This window comes from Brassica oleracea, chromosome C1 (assembly GCF_000695525.1).
Source record: "Brassica oleracea var. oleracea cultivar TO1000 chromosome C1, BOL, whole genome shotgun sequence".
In the NCBI taxonomy this organism is placed as follows: domain Eukaryota; kingdom Viridiplantae; phylum Streptophyta; class Magnoliopsida; order Brassicales; family Brassicaceae; genus Brassica; species Brassica oleracea.
In genome coordinates this window covers 17,834,305-17,847,395 of record NC_027748.1, presented here as the reverse complement: position 1 = coordinate 17,847,395, position 13,091 = coordinate 17,834,305, and the positions used below count along the sequence as shown (strand labels likewise).

Here is a 13,091-nt window from a genome sequence, read left to right as displayed (position 1 = left end):
ATATAAAAATGCAAAATTAATTCGTTTTTAAAATTGGTATATTCCGATGAATTTTGGGCGTCAGAATATACCGATGGACAACGGTTCCTCGGACAATACCGACGGAGAGGATTCCTCGGAATATACCGACGAACCAATTTCCGTCGGTATATTCCGACGCCCAGAATTCGTCGGAATATACCGAGGAATCCACTCCTTCGGAATTGTCCGAGGAACCGTTGTCCGTCAGTATATAGTTTTTCCGATGAACTCTGGTCTCGTGTGTCCGCATCGTAATATCGTCGGAAGTTCGTCAGAATGACGTTTCTCGGTATTCGTCAGAAAGTCGTCGGAAGTTCTGACGAAATTCCGACGAATTTTTTTTTCCGACAAAACGATACCGACGGATAGGTTCGTCAGAAATTCGTCGGAATCGGTCTATTCCGACGAATTTCTGACGATTTCGGCCATCAAAATCCCCCTGTTCTTGTAGTGCAATGAGGTGGAGGAACAACACTGATTATTGTTCTTGGGATTGTATCACTTGTGATCCTAAGACGGGCAATGTTGCTGAGTTAAATCTCTTGGGCAGTTCTCTCAATGGCTCTTTGAGATTAAATAGTATTCTGTTTAGACTACATCTTCAGATCCTCGATCTTAGCTCCAATAATTTCGCTGGTATTCTACCAGATTCTATTGGCAACCTCAAAAATTTGAGGTTTTGAAACTTCTTGAATGCAATTTATTTGGAAAGCTTCCTTCATCCCTTGGGAATCTTTCTTACCTCACTCATCTTGATCTTGATGGTAATGATTTCACCGGTGAACTACCAGATTCGATGGGCAACCTAAACCAACTCACAAAGTTGATACTTGCATCGAGCAAGCTCAGTGGGAACTTTCCTCATGTGCTACTAAATTTGAGTGATCTCACTACGACCAACCTTCATTTTAACCAGCTTGAAGGAACTCTCCCAGCTAACATGAGTAGCCTCTCCAAACTGGAGTACTTTAATATTGGATCAAATTCATTTTCTGGATTTGTTTCTTCGTCTCTTTTCATGATCCCTTCGCTGATCCATCTTAGCCTGGAAAGGAACGGCTTCAACGGTCCTCTTGAGATTGGGAATATCTCTTCACCATCAGAACTTCAAACATTAAGCCTTGGAGGAAACAATCTCAAGGGCCCAATCCCGAGATTTATATCAAAACTAGCCGGGCTCTCGTGTCTCGACCTCTCTTTTTGGAACACAATTAGCGGGATGGTCGATTTCAGGATCTTCTTGCATCTCAAGTCACTTACGTTCCCTGACCTGTCCCATCTGAATACAAGAAGTATGGTTGACATGAGTCTTTTGTCACATCTCATGTCACTTAGCCTAGTTCACCTTTCAGGTAATAATTTGAATATCAGTTCAACTCTCAACCTTCCCTCACCAATTGGATCCTTGGCTCTAGCGTCCTGCAATATTTCTGAATTTCCAAAGTTTCTACAAAGGCAAACCAGTTTGTTTTATTTAGATATTTCTACCAATCAAATTAAAGGGCAAGTACCAGAGTGGTTATGGAGTCTCTCAAGGCTGGGGTATGTAGACTTTTCTCGAAATTCATTCAGTGGTTTTGATGGACCAGCGGACTTTATTCAAAGAAAGGAAATATATATGCTTGATATAAGTTCAAACACTTTCAAGAATCCATTTCCTTTGTTACCAAAATCTATTATATATTTTTCAGCTTCTGATAATCAGTTTTCAGGAGAGATTCCGAAGATAATATGCGAACTGGATTCTCTTGGTAAACTTATTTTATCCAACAACAACTTCAGCGGTTCTATATATACCTCGGTGTTTTGAGAATTTCAATACTAAGCTTACAGTCTTGCATCTTCAGAATAACAGCCTCTCTGGTAATTTTCCAGACGAATCTGTCAGTGTTGGCTTGGTTTCACTCGATGTTAGTCACAACCAGTTATCAGGAGAACTTCCCAAGTCTCTGATTAATTTCACTTACCTCCAGTTTCTAAACGTTGAAGACAACATGTTCAATGACACGTTTCCTTTCTGGTTGAGAGTGTTGCCTGGTTTGCAGTTTCTTGTCCTGTTCTAACAAGTTTCAGTAGCAGCGTTAGGGTTCCAGTTTTCCTTCAAAATTTCTCGGGGGAGGCGATTGAAGAGCAAACGACAAAGATTTAAGGTAATTCTGGTTTGATTGCATGGCATATGGGCCAATAGCGTCTGTGTCGACACCAACACGGCATGTATTTCCGGCCATTAACTCAGAAACGCAGTTTCTTTTGCATATCAAGATGGAGCACTTCTTTTCGGCTCGCAAAAAGGTAATCTCACACGATTGGTTGTGCTTAAAATTCACTTAGGCGTGTTCTATGTATATACTGAATACGAGATATGTTCAAAGTTGTATCTGTGTTTTCAGCTTTTTCCCAAACTGATTTTCTGGATTCGTGGGAGGGGTGAAACAGATGAATTAATTTAGTGATAGACCAATACTATATGTGAGTGCTGAATAGTTTGGTACCATGTATCTATATCACACCATATTGCAACAACATGATAGTATAGTCATTTATGAGTTTGTTCCCATCTTAGTTTTTGGGTTCGTGTGAGGGGGGGAACATATGTATACTGTAACTAAAAGGACTGTATTATATGTATTTTCACATACACTATATTTGCCGTTTCGGTGTGTGATTGTGAAGGTTGATGTACATGTTTTGTCTATACTATGTTGAAACTGTTATTAGTATAGTTTGTAACTTATGCTTGTGGCTTTCTGAGACTTGATGATATATACTAGACAATGTTAAGAAATAGTTTAGTTAACCTCATTTGATATGCACACTTTTAGTTTAACATAGTTTACTTTGCATATTTTTAAGAATTATTGGATGTACTATACTGGTGAGTAGTAATGTCATTGTACAGTATTCCTTCTAAAATAAATGTTATTTTTTACCATGTCTTGCCGTTAGTTATTGTATAGTATAGTATTTACAAATGTATATATATGTGTTTTATGTTCCAAGGATTGGCGTAAACAGTATAGTATTTTTTAGAAATAGATTTGTTATGCCCTCACGTTTTTCCTTTCCAATTATAGCATGGAGGAGTTAAACTTTCCCAAGCATTTGTAGCAGATAGGGTTTGAACCTACTAGTCAGAAAAGGTGATAAAAGCAGCCCATTTCCGATGCTCAGATGTAGTAGTTGGCGGAATCGGAGTTCAGAAAAGCTAATGGGAATGCATATATTTTCAGTCATGTTTGTCCACCTTTTCCTTTGTCTAGTCGCACAATGTAACAAATGTTCAAGTTTTCTATGTATTTTATGCAACAAAAAAAGTATGCTTGTATTGTGACATAATAGTAAAGAACTTCCATAACTCTAACATTTTTAATATAGTATAAATGTCAACTGGCATACCCAACAGTTAGTGTATACGGTTCTTATATATTAGATTTTGCCACTTGGAACCCCCGTAAATTCACTAGTTGTAGCCTTTGTTTCTTTTAGCGGCAGCTAACACATTGTCGCAACTGAGCCACATTATAGTTAATTCTTGAACATCACATAGACAAATAAATAGGTCCTTTGTTTCCATTCGACTATACTATACTATACGGCGAGTAGATTCATTATATATTTGAATTAATATATTTTTTTAATTTTCAAAACATGAATAATATATTTGGTATAGAACACTATTTTAAATCACTTTATATAGAATTTTAGAAGTTTGTACTTTAAAATCGTTGCAATTAAGTAAATTGCATAATAGATGATTTGTCTTTAAAAAAAAATTATTATTTGTTCTCTCGTTATAGATTATACAAACTCACAAAAGAATAACAAAATGAAGCATATTTTGATCAGAAAGAAAGAATCGAACTAAAGTACTTTGTAAAGACACAATTTACCGCTTAATACCATTTTATTAATTATGTACTTTATGTTTTTGATAAGGGCATCTCCAAAGAAGACCCGAAAACACTACTGTAGTGTAAAAATTTGACTTTTATTCTCCAATGGGATAGTATACTCAACGACATTATAGTGTTTTGATGTTTTTGTAACTTTTATTCTCCAATGGGATAGTATACTCAACGACATTATAGTGTTTTGATGTTTTTGTAACTTTTATTCTCCAATGGGATAGTATACTCAACGACATTATAGTGTTTTGATGTTTTTGTAACTTTTATTCTCCAATGGGATAGTATACTCAACGACATTATAGTGTTTTGATGTTTTTTGTAACAGTGTTACACTAAATATAATGTGGCACTGTAGCGATGGGATAACTTTTTTTTTTTAATTTATTTTATCTTTTAAATACTTTAACTGGTTATATTTACTTTTACAAAATTACAAATAAAATTCACTGCTATGTAATTATAATATTAAATTTATTTATCATAAATATTTAGGGTAAAACCCGACCTACGGACAGGTAAGCATGATAAGTAATAGAAAACTATTTTATTTTTAATAAAAAATTGAAAATATTTTGTTTTTTCACCTACTTTTGTAGTGGGTGTATTCGAAAAATTATGAGAGGGAGAGCTTTTAAAAAACCGATTATTGTATTTAAAGAGAAACAATCGTATTGCATGAGTATGCATTAATAGTTTAATGCATACAAATACTGCCCGCGATCGTTTGTTCTTAAAGTTCAACTTGTTTAGGACCATATAAGCTCATAAGTTCGGCGTTAATAGAATTAAAGTCAGAAAGGAATTAAATACAAAAAATAGTTTACTTACTCAAGTTATATGATGATAGATTGATAGTGTTCGTGTTTTATCGGAAGATATAAAAGAAGAGTAAGAGACAGAAACATCGCACTTGCATGTGAAAATCTGGTGCTAGTTGGAATTGAAACCCAAGTGGCATTGTTATGTTATTTTCTCTTATTTTTAGGGCTTTAAGGTTTATTGTTTTTTTTCTTTTGCTAAAATTTGGATTAAGGCTTATTGTTTGCAAAAGAAATAAATGATTATCAATCAAAAAATGAAGCTATAAAACTCAGATTTGCTACTTTGTAAATAGTGTACTGAATCCCACAATCATATTTAATGGAAACCACGTAGTAACAGTAAAATTGGGCAGAGTACTTGTCATCATAACTTTTAAAATTAGTATTTGTTTAATCAAAAAATAAGTATTTTTCTATAAAAAAACTGTAAGATTTATTACTCGAAGTAATACAGAACAATTAATGTTGGTTTCGACTTTTGAGTATTTTTTTGAATCGGGGTTTGATTTAAACGTAACTAAATAAAGTAACGAAAATATCTGATCAAACAGTGGTAACGTCATTTACTTTTTTCTTTTTATATTTTCGTCGCCATCTTAAAACAAAGAAAATAAGAGAAATCAACTTCGTCTTGAGGTTGGCTAATCTCTCTTTTTCTTCGGTGCTTTTGGGAGTGGATAAAAATGGCTTCTTGATTCACCAGCTACGGTAGTGGGCTCGAGGTTTCTGGTAAATCTATCATTGGTGATCTCGAAACTGTCATAAACTCCGATATCAATAATCCTCAGCCGACGTACAAGAATCAGATTCCCGAAATATTCTTCGATCAGATCCCCAAAATATTCTTCGATCAGATCGGAAACAGATTCTCAGGTGGGAATGCAATCGCTTGAAAATGGACTCTACCTGATTTCCCAGCAGCTCAGCAGCAACATTCGTTTCATCATCAAGCAGCTATCAACGCATTTCTTGTAAGGTCTATGAAGCCTAGAACTTTCCATAATCTTCAGTTGCCTACAATCGGGAAAAGAGAGGTAGAAACTCTAGAATGAATTAGAAAAAAAAGTGATCAACTTCACGGGAATAAACTTACTTATTTATAGGTGAAAATCCGCAACCATTAAGATATGAAGAGATGTATTGAATAAGACGTGTGATGAGTGGGTCGGTGATGTTAATGACAACATCAATGTATTAAGTGAATCTGATCGACAACCGTAACGCCGCAGTTTCTTCTCACGGAGAGGAAAAAGAAGCGTATCATAACCTTAGCCAAACAATGCTTTTAATACAGGCTCAACTTTTAAAATAAAACCTTTGTTGTTTTAACTAAAGAAGCCCAAACCATTACTACTGAATAAAACTATTTGTTTTAAGGGAGCCCAAACTAACAATAGAAAGCCCATCCGAAACCTAAAACAAAATCACGTTTTGTTAAGTAAGAGAGACACGTGTCGTGCCGTCAGGAACTGACTTTTTGACGTGAACGCCTACGTGGCAGAACCAGGAGAGAGCAAAACACTATTATATATAAATAGATTGTATATTATAGTACTGTATGGTGTTTGTTGCTGCATGGGATTATACTATATGTTATATAGTATAGTAGTATTTGGCAGTTTTCCGTTGCACGTTGTGTCAATATGCCTATAATATAGCACATCCTTCAATTTCGCATCTTGTACATTCAAAAATTTTCTACTGCGTATTTTATTGAATTGGAGTTGACGTCCGTCAAACAAGAGCCACCCTATTTGTGCTTACTGGTCGTGCAAACTTATGCAATAGGGGAGGTAATCTGTTGGGTTATTATACACTGCGACTTATCATGTTGTTTAGTTACTCAGTTACTTTAATACACAGTTTATTAAATAGCCATTCATATATAGTTGCCTCCACAAGTTTCGCTACCCCTATCACCGGTTATATCATAGTGGCTTCTTGCATCGGGCCCAACACCTAGCCTCCATATGTTATACCTTCTTCTACAACACATAAGCAACTAGAACCATATACACCTTTAAGGTGTGCTCATCTGTATCTACGATGACCATATTATTTTATATGTAGTATAGTATAGTGATGAACTTTGGGTAAAAAAAGATGAACTTTGTGTAAGATAATGACTTAAGTGTATATACACTTAGTTTAATAGAGGATATAATGAATATAAGCCAGATAAAATAATGGGCGAGAACTTATCTTTTTAAATAAAAAGGTTCGTGTTATGATAGAGATGTGACAGAAAGGAAGTACATGTATTTTAGCTTCCCTCGTCATTCTCATGCGCACGCGTAGAACGGGCAAAATTGTGTTGCAATTGTCCCATCTGTTTCTTTTAACTATAGCAAGGTTATATTCTTCATTTTTTTTTTTTTACTTTTTATGAACATTAAGCAAATTCACATAAAAAACGTTTTCTACAAGAAGAAAATGGTAAAAAAGAGAAAAAAAATATCAAATTTGAAATTATGTCAAATTATTTTATTTTAAGAAATAATATAGAAATATGAAGAGAATAAAAGATTATATCTGAAATAGTATGTCATCCTTATATTTACTACCATAAAGAATATAAACTATATTATAATTTCTTTTCACCGAGTATAGTATAGACGACGAGTCCATCTTTCTCAATTATTCCTCTTTTACAGACATGCAGATACACATTCACTTGAACCACTGTCATTATTCTTCACCCACCATATAGAGATGGCGAGCCATCGTCTTCATCTCGTCTCTTTTTGCCGACACGGCGACACATCTACCGGCATACCGTTGTTATTCTTCACCATCGGATTGGTATAACAGCGCAGACCAATGTTGATGCGATAGTTCCATTCTCATTTACAAGATTCAAAAACGAAAACAGAGTATGAAAGCAGATGCATGATTGCAAGAGTCAATGATTTAAGAAGAAGAGAAAAAGAAATGAAAGAGTCGTTGTGTCTGTTAACGTCGTTGCCTCTTCTTTATCATAATCACACAGACGGTGTCAACGAGAGTAGCGTAGATCTGAGAAAAAATCAATTTACCTTCCCTGAAATGAACCATTTAAAAAAAAATCGAAAGTAATGAATGAATAAAAATTGACCACAATTTACTTTTAAAATGATTTATTATCTATTTTTAATTTTTATTCTCAGCAGGTTGTCCCAGTTGCGTACAAGAGTATAAAAGCAATATTATATAAAATACAATGCGTATCGGTGATGATTAGAGTAATTGGTCAACTAATTATAATATTTTTGTGTGTTATACAATACAATTTTCCTTTTGCCTTGTATCACTGAATATTTTTGTTATGTGTCAATTTTCTTTTTTCTTATTAACTTTCTATTTCTAACCGACTTCCATTTAATAAATGAACCGATTTGAATTTAAGAACGATTTTAACAAAGGTCCCAAGCCGTCTCCAAAGTGGCGTAAGAAATGTTCAGAAACTTACGTTTTTATCTTCTTATACTCTCGAGGTCAATTTCTATTTTGTTCTCTCTCGTAGTTTTATTTGTTGGTCTCAAAAGAAGTGAAGGAAATCAGATCGCCGTGTAGATTCAACTTTTGAAGCATCAGATCAAAAGCATGTTAGTCAATGTGATTCAATGCACACATTTCTCAGAATGTTACGAATTAGAAGTCGGTGAATGTGGACAGCAGGAAATGTTATTTCTCCTAAACCAACTGTTCACATTTATGTGACGACCTTTATCCAGAGACATGTGATTTTAATTTGGAGTAATATTTAAGCTCAAGCCTCCTTTTATTTTATTCCACATTGGAAACTCATAGACATACCTCCGTTTTTTCTTTTCACCATCAAGACAAATCAATGTTTTGCCCGAGACCAGTTGTCCTTGAATTATTCAAAAATTTGGTGAATCTTTCCAACGAGTTGTTAGAAAAGTTTCTAGCGAGGTTTTCAACAAATTTCAAGTGGGTGTCCGGGCGGGTTTCACCGAATTTCCGATGAGTTTAACATTACACGACTCCATAATACTATTTTAGGAAAGTTTTAAATTTTAAAAAAAAAATCTTCAGAGACTTTTAATATACAATTTTAACTAGAGGTTGATATGTGCGTCTGCGCGGATATTGTGTTTTACTTTCTTTTTTTTTTATAAATTGTTTAATGTCATTTCTAAATACATAGGTTATTGGATATTTTACGTTCCTATACGTCATAACCGAACTTTCCCAGTTCCAGGAGGATCCGACTCAAACTCCATCTATAAATTTATAATATCCAAACATAGTCTAATTTTAAAATCCAAAATATTGATACCTGAAAGAACCGATTCGTACCCGAACGGTTACCTACATACTCATGTCAAACTGATTATGTAAACAAATAAAAAAATTGTTAACCCGCTTGAATTTTTGTTACGAATGGAACAATTGCATTCAATCCTGTGAAATTATTATATTTAACACGTAAAAAAATGATGTCAAATTATTATGGTAAATACAATTATTGAAGTATTTATGAAGAGTGGAAAAGAGGAATGTAATAAGTGTAATAAAAAACTTCTGAAATAAATGTTGTCAAATTATTTGAAAAATACAATAAATGAAGTGGTTATAATTAGTTTAAAAGGGACTAAAAAAGATGTAAGAAATCACTTAAAAATAGGTAAGTAATGTTTTGTACTTTAGTTCGAATAGAATAGATGATGTCAAATTATTATGGTAAAGAAAATTAATGAATTAGTTATGAAGAATGAAAAAAAAATGTAAAAAGTGTAATAAAACACTTAAAAGGTAAATTTTATTTTAAATTTTGTGATAAATGTTGTCAAATTATTTGGAAAAGACAATAAATGATTTGGTTATAATTAGTTTAAAAAGGAGTGAAGAAAATGTAAAAAATCACTTAAAATTAGGTAAGTAATATTTTGTACTTCAGTTTTAATAGAATAGATAGATGATGTCAAATTATTATGGTAAAGACAATTAATGAAGTAGCTACGAAGAATGAAGAAATGAATGTAAAAAGTGTAATAAAACACTTAAAATAGGTAAAATTTATTTTACATATGGAAAATAAAATAAAAGAAGTGGTTATAATTAGTTTAAAAAAAGAAGGAAGAAGAAGTAAAAAACTCCCTTAAAATTACGTAAACAATATTTTGTACTTCAGTTTTAATAAAATAGATTACAGATCGCAGTTGACGACATGTTTTGTTACGTTGATCATTTTCAACTAGTGGTAAAGGTGGGAACTATTCTGTAAAATCTCGCACTTAGTTTAGTATTTCTATTACGAGTAGTTTAGTATCAAAATATGCTCTTTCTCTATTTATCAAGTATTCGAGTCGGAGTCTTCTGTATTTTATTGTTTTTATTATGTAAACCGGAGATAAGTATATATATTTATTTATGGTAAGAGATTGAGGGGAAAAAGAAATGTACTTTTGTATTACACAGACACAGGCTGTGTGGAGATTGCGGGGTGCATAGACGTATGTGCTATCAACAGTGCTTGTGTGGAGACTGTGGGTGTACAAAGACGTTTGTAGTAATGATGCATAGTAGGAGACTGCGGGGGTACAAAGACTAAATTTAGTACTATCGACGCAAAGGAATATATGAATATTTAGAATTACATTCCTATGAGGAGAATGTGGGATGCAGAGACTACCTATGTACTACCAAAGCCTAGCTTGTTTTTTTTGTGGTGCACTGAGCGCCTTGTTTGTTCATGTTAAGGCTAGACTCATGTTTTGGAGTGTTATAACTGAGTCAATATTTTGAATGTTTAAAATCTTATATTTCACTGATTGACTTCCATGATACTCACCCCTCGTTTTTCCCCTTTTAGGTGAGCAGATGAGTAGTTGAATATATGGACAGATTTGGTGTTTTGAGATCATCAAAGGTTTTTTCGGTTTTGTTGGACTTTTCCATTACTCAATTTTAATTTATTTTTCTTTCATAATTTTTTTATTAATCGTTTTGATATTTATTTGGTTTTATGATTTGATTTAATTTGATAATTGAATATTGGAAGATGAACGGTTAAGTGTAAGACATGAAGGGATATTTAAAAAGTTGAGAGTTGGACATGTGTAGTTAATTAACACACCATTCTCAAGAGAGGATGCGATAAGTGTTACAATTTGATATCAGAACGAATTGTCGTCCCAGTTCTGACCTGGGAGACGGTTAGGAGATTCAATATTTAACAATTTTGGGGGATTGGAGATTCTTTTAAAAAAGTGTCACCCTTCTATCCAGTATTATTCGATTATCTTTATCGTTTCTGAATCAATTATACTTTTTGCATGAGACGATCAATACATATTCTTAGTTATTAGGTTGTCGTCTAATATTTTGCTCTTTATCGTTCCAAAGGAGAGTTCAAGAAGACGTTCAGAAAATAGTTTTTTTGTTGCTTTATGTGTCTAAGTTCCTATTTGCGTTCTATTCTTCTTAACCCATAGTTGTCTCTAGTTTCATGTTATTCTTTCCTTAGATATTGTTTAAGTTTTTTTCGGATTCTGCTTGGATTTGAGGAGAATTCTAACTAAATGAGGTAGATTGTAATGACTGTGACCCAAATATCTATTATTTTTATTTAAAATTTAATCTCAAACCTCCTTTTTATTTTGTCTCACATCGGAAACTTATAAAACTAACTCTTCCCCCCCCTCCTTTCATATTTTAAATAGAGCTTCACACCTTCTCTTTTCTTTATCGGATAAGACAACTCTTTGCATGAGGTCAGTTGTTGTTGTTAAATGACGACAAGCCACCAATAAATTTTTCCAGCAAGTTTCCGAGAAAGTTTCCGGTGAGTTTCTTGCACCGGTTATACGGATTCCAGTGAGTTTCCGATGAGTCTTTCACTAAGTCTATCGCCTTCATAATTCTAATTTTGGAAAATTTCACTTTTAGAAAACTTTTGATTTTTTTTAACACTTTGTTTTATTGATAATGATTTGTAATCCATTACATCATAAAAGAATAATAAGACAAGATAAAAAATGAGAAACTAATGGTCTTTCCGCATCGAAAACTAGCAGGGACAAACATCAATGATGACACATTAGCAATACCAAACCGGTCTTGTTTCGAAATAAGATAAATTAGATGTTCCCGTTCCAGCAGTAGCAGACGGACTTCTAATATCTTTAACAAAATCAAGACAAAATTTCTCATAGTGTAGATAAGTCTTCTTCTTCAATTGCCTTTATCAATTTTGTTCCGAGTTAGCTTTTGTTAAGTTACGTTGAAAAAATTTGAGTTGTAAAGTACAAACCATATAAATATCGCTTCAGAAACCTAGATCTGAAGAGATGGACGTAGGTGGAGACCGATTCAAGATTCTCTACTTAATCCTGAGATTTGAGTCTCTATTCCAGGAACTCATTTTCTTCGGCGGAGGAGACGAGATACCATACACCACGCAAGACAACAAAGCCCCACACCACCATAGTTACCAAAAATCAACACCTATAAAACAGAGGGCACACTTAGCAACCCTGAATCCCAACATCACTTGATACAAGGCAGAATCCTTCACCAGAAATCGCACCAAAACAACAGCTGAGAAACAAAAACCAAACACAAAAAAATCAACTTAAATTTGAAAAGACAAGGAGGAGGAGGAGACCCTCTCACAGCACCGGTGTAGAAAGCCGAACCGGAGAGGGCCTCAGATCTGAGAAAACAAAAAAAAAGTGTTTTAACGGCCGAAAGAACTATCGCCTCAGAGTCTTAGGGTTTCTCATCAATAGTTACTTGTTCATTAGATAAAAATGATTTTGCTTTCAGAAACTTTATTTTGAGAGCCTTTCAATCTAAACATTAATCATCATTTTGCTATTAACGACATCTTCTGTTTTTTTTTTAATTATTTTCAACCATTTTTAAAGGCTGAAGATTATTCCGTCACGCGCTTAGTTTAGTATTTCTTGACGAGTATTTTAGTTGCGTAACATTTTCTGTATTTGTTTATCGAAGCTGATTAGAGTCTTGTCTGTTTTGTTATTATATTCTTTGTTTAAACCATATATAGGGTTTTAGAAGATTCATTTGTTGATTGAACTGAGTGAGTTTAGAAACTTTTTTTTATATACGTATGGAGTGAGAATGTGGGGATAGAGAGACGGGGGGGGTTCTTTTTTTACGTCGAACGGTCATTCTATTACTCAAACTTGAGGTGGTTTGCGTATTTAGCATCTTATATCTTTACTCATTGACTCATATTAATTCACTCCTCATTTTTTCCTCTTTTCAGGTGAGATTACGAGTAGTTGGTTATATGGAATGGTTTGGTGTTTTTGGATCATCACAGGTTCTTCGGTTTTGTTCGGTTTTGTTCGACTTTTTTAGTTACAGA

The 13,091-nt window shown here is 33.7% G+C and overlaps 1 pseudogene; it reads left to right on the top strand.

The window, feature by feature from the left end:
• The window catches only part of LOC106333677, a 3,004-nt pseudogene extending 920 nt beyond the window's left edge, over window positions 1-2,084 (top strand).
• The last annotated feature ends 11,007 nt before the right edge of the window (window positions 2,085-13,091 follow it).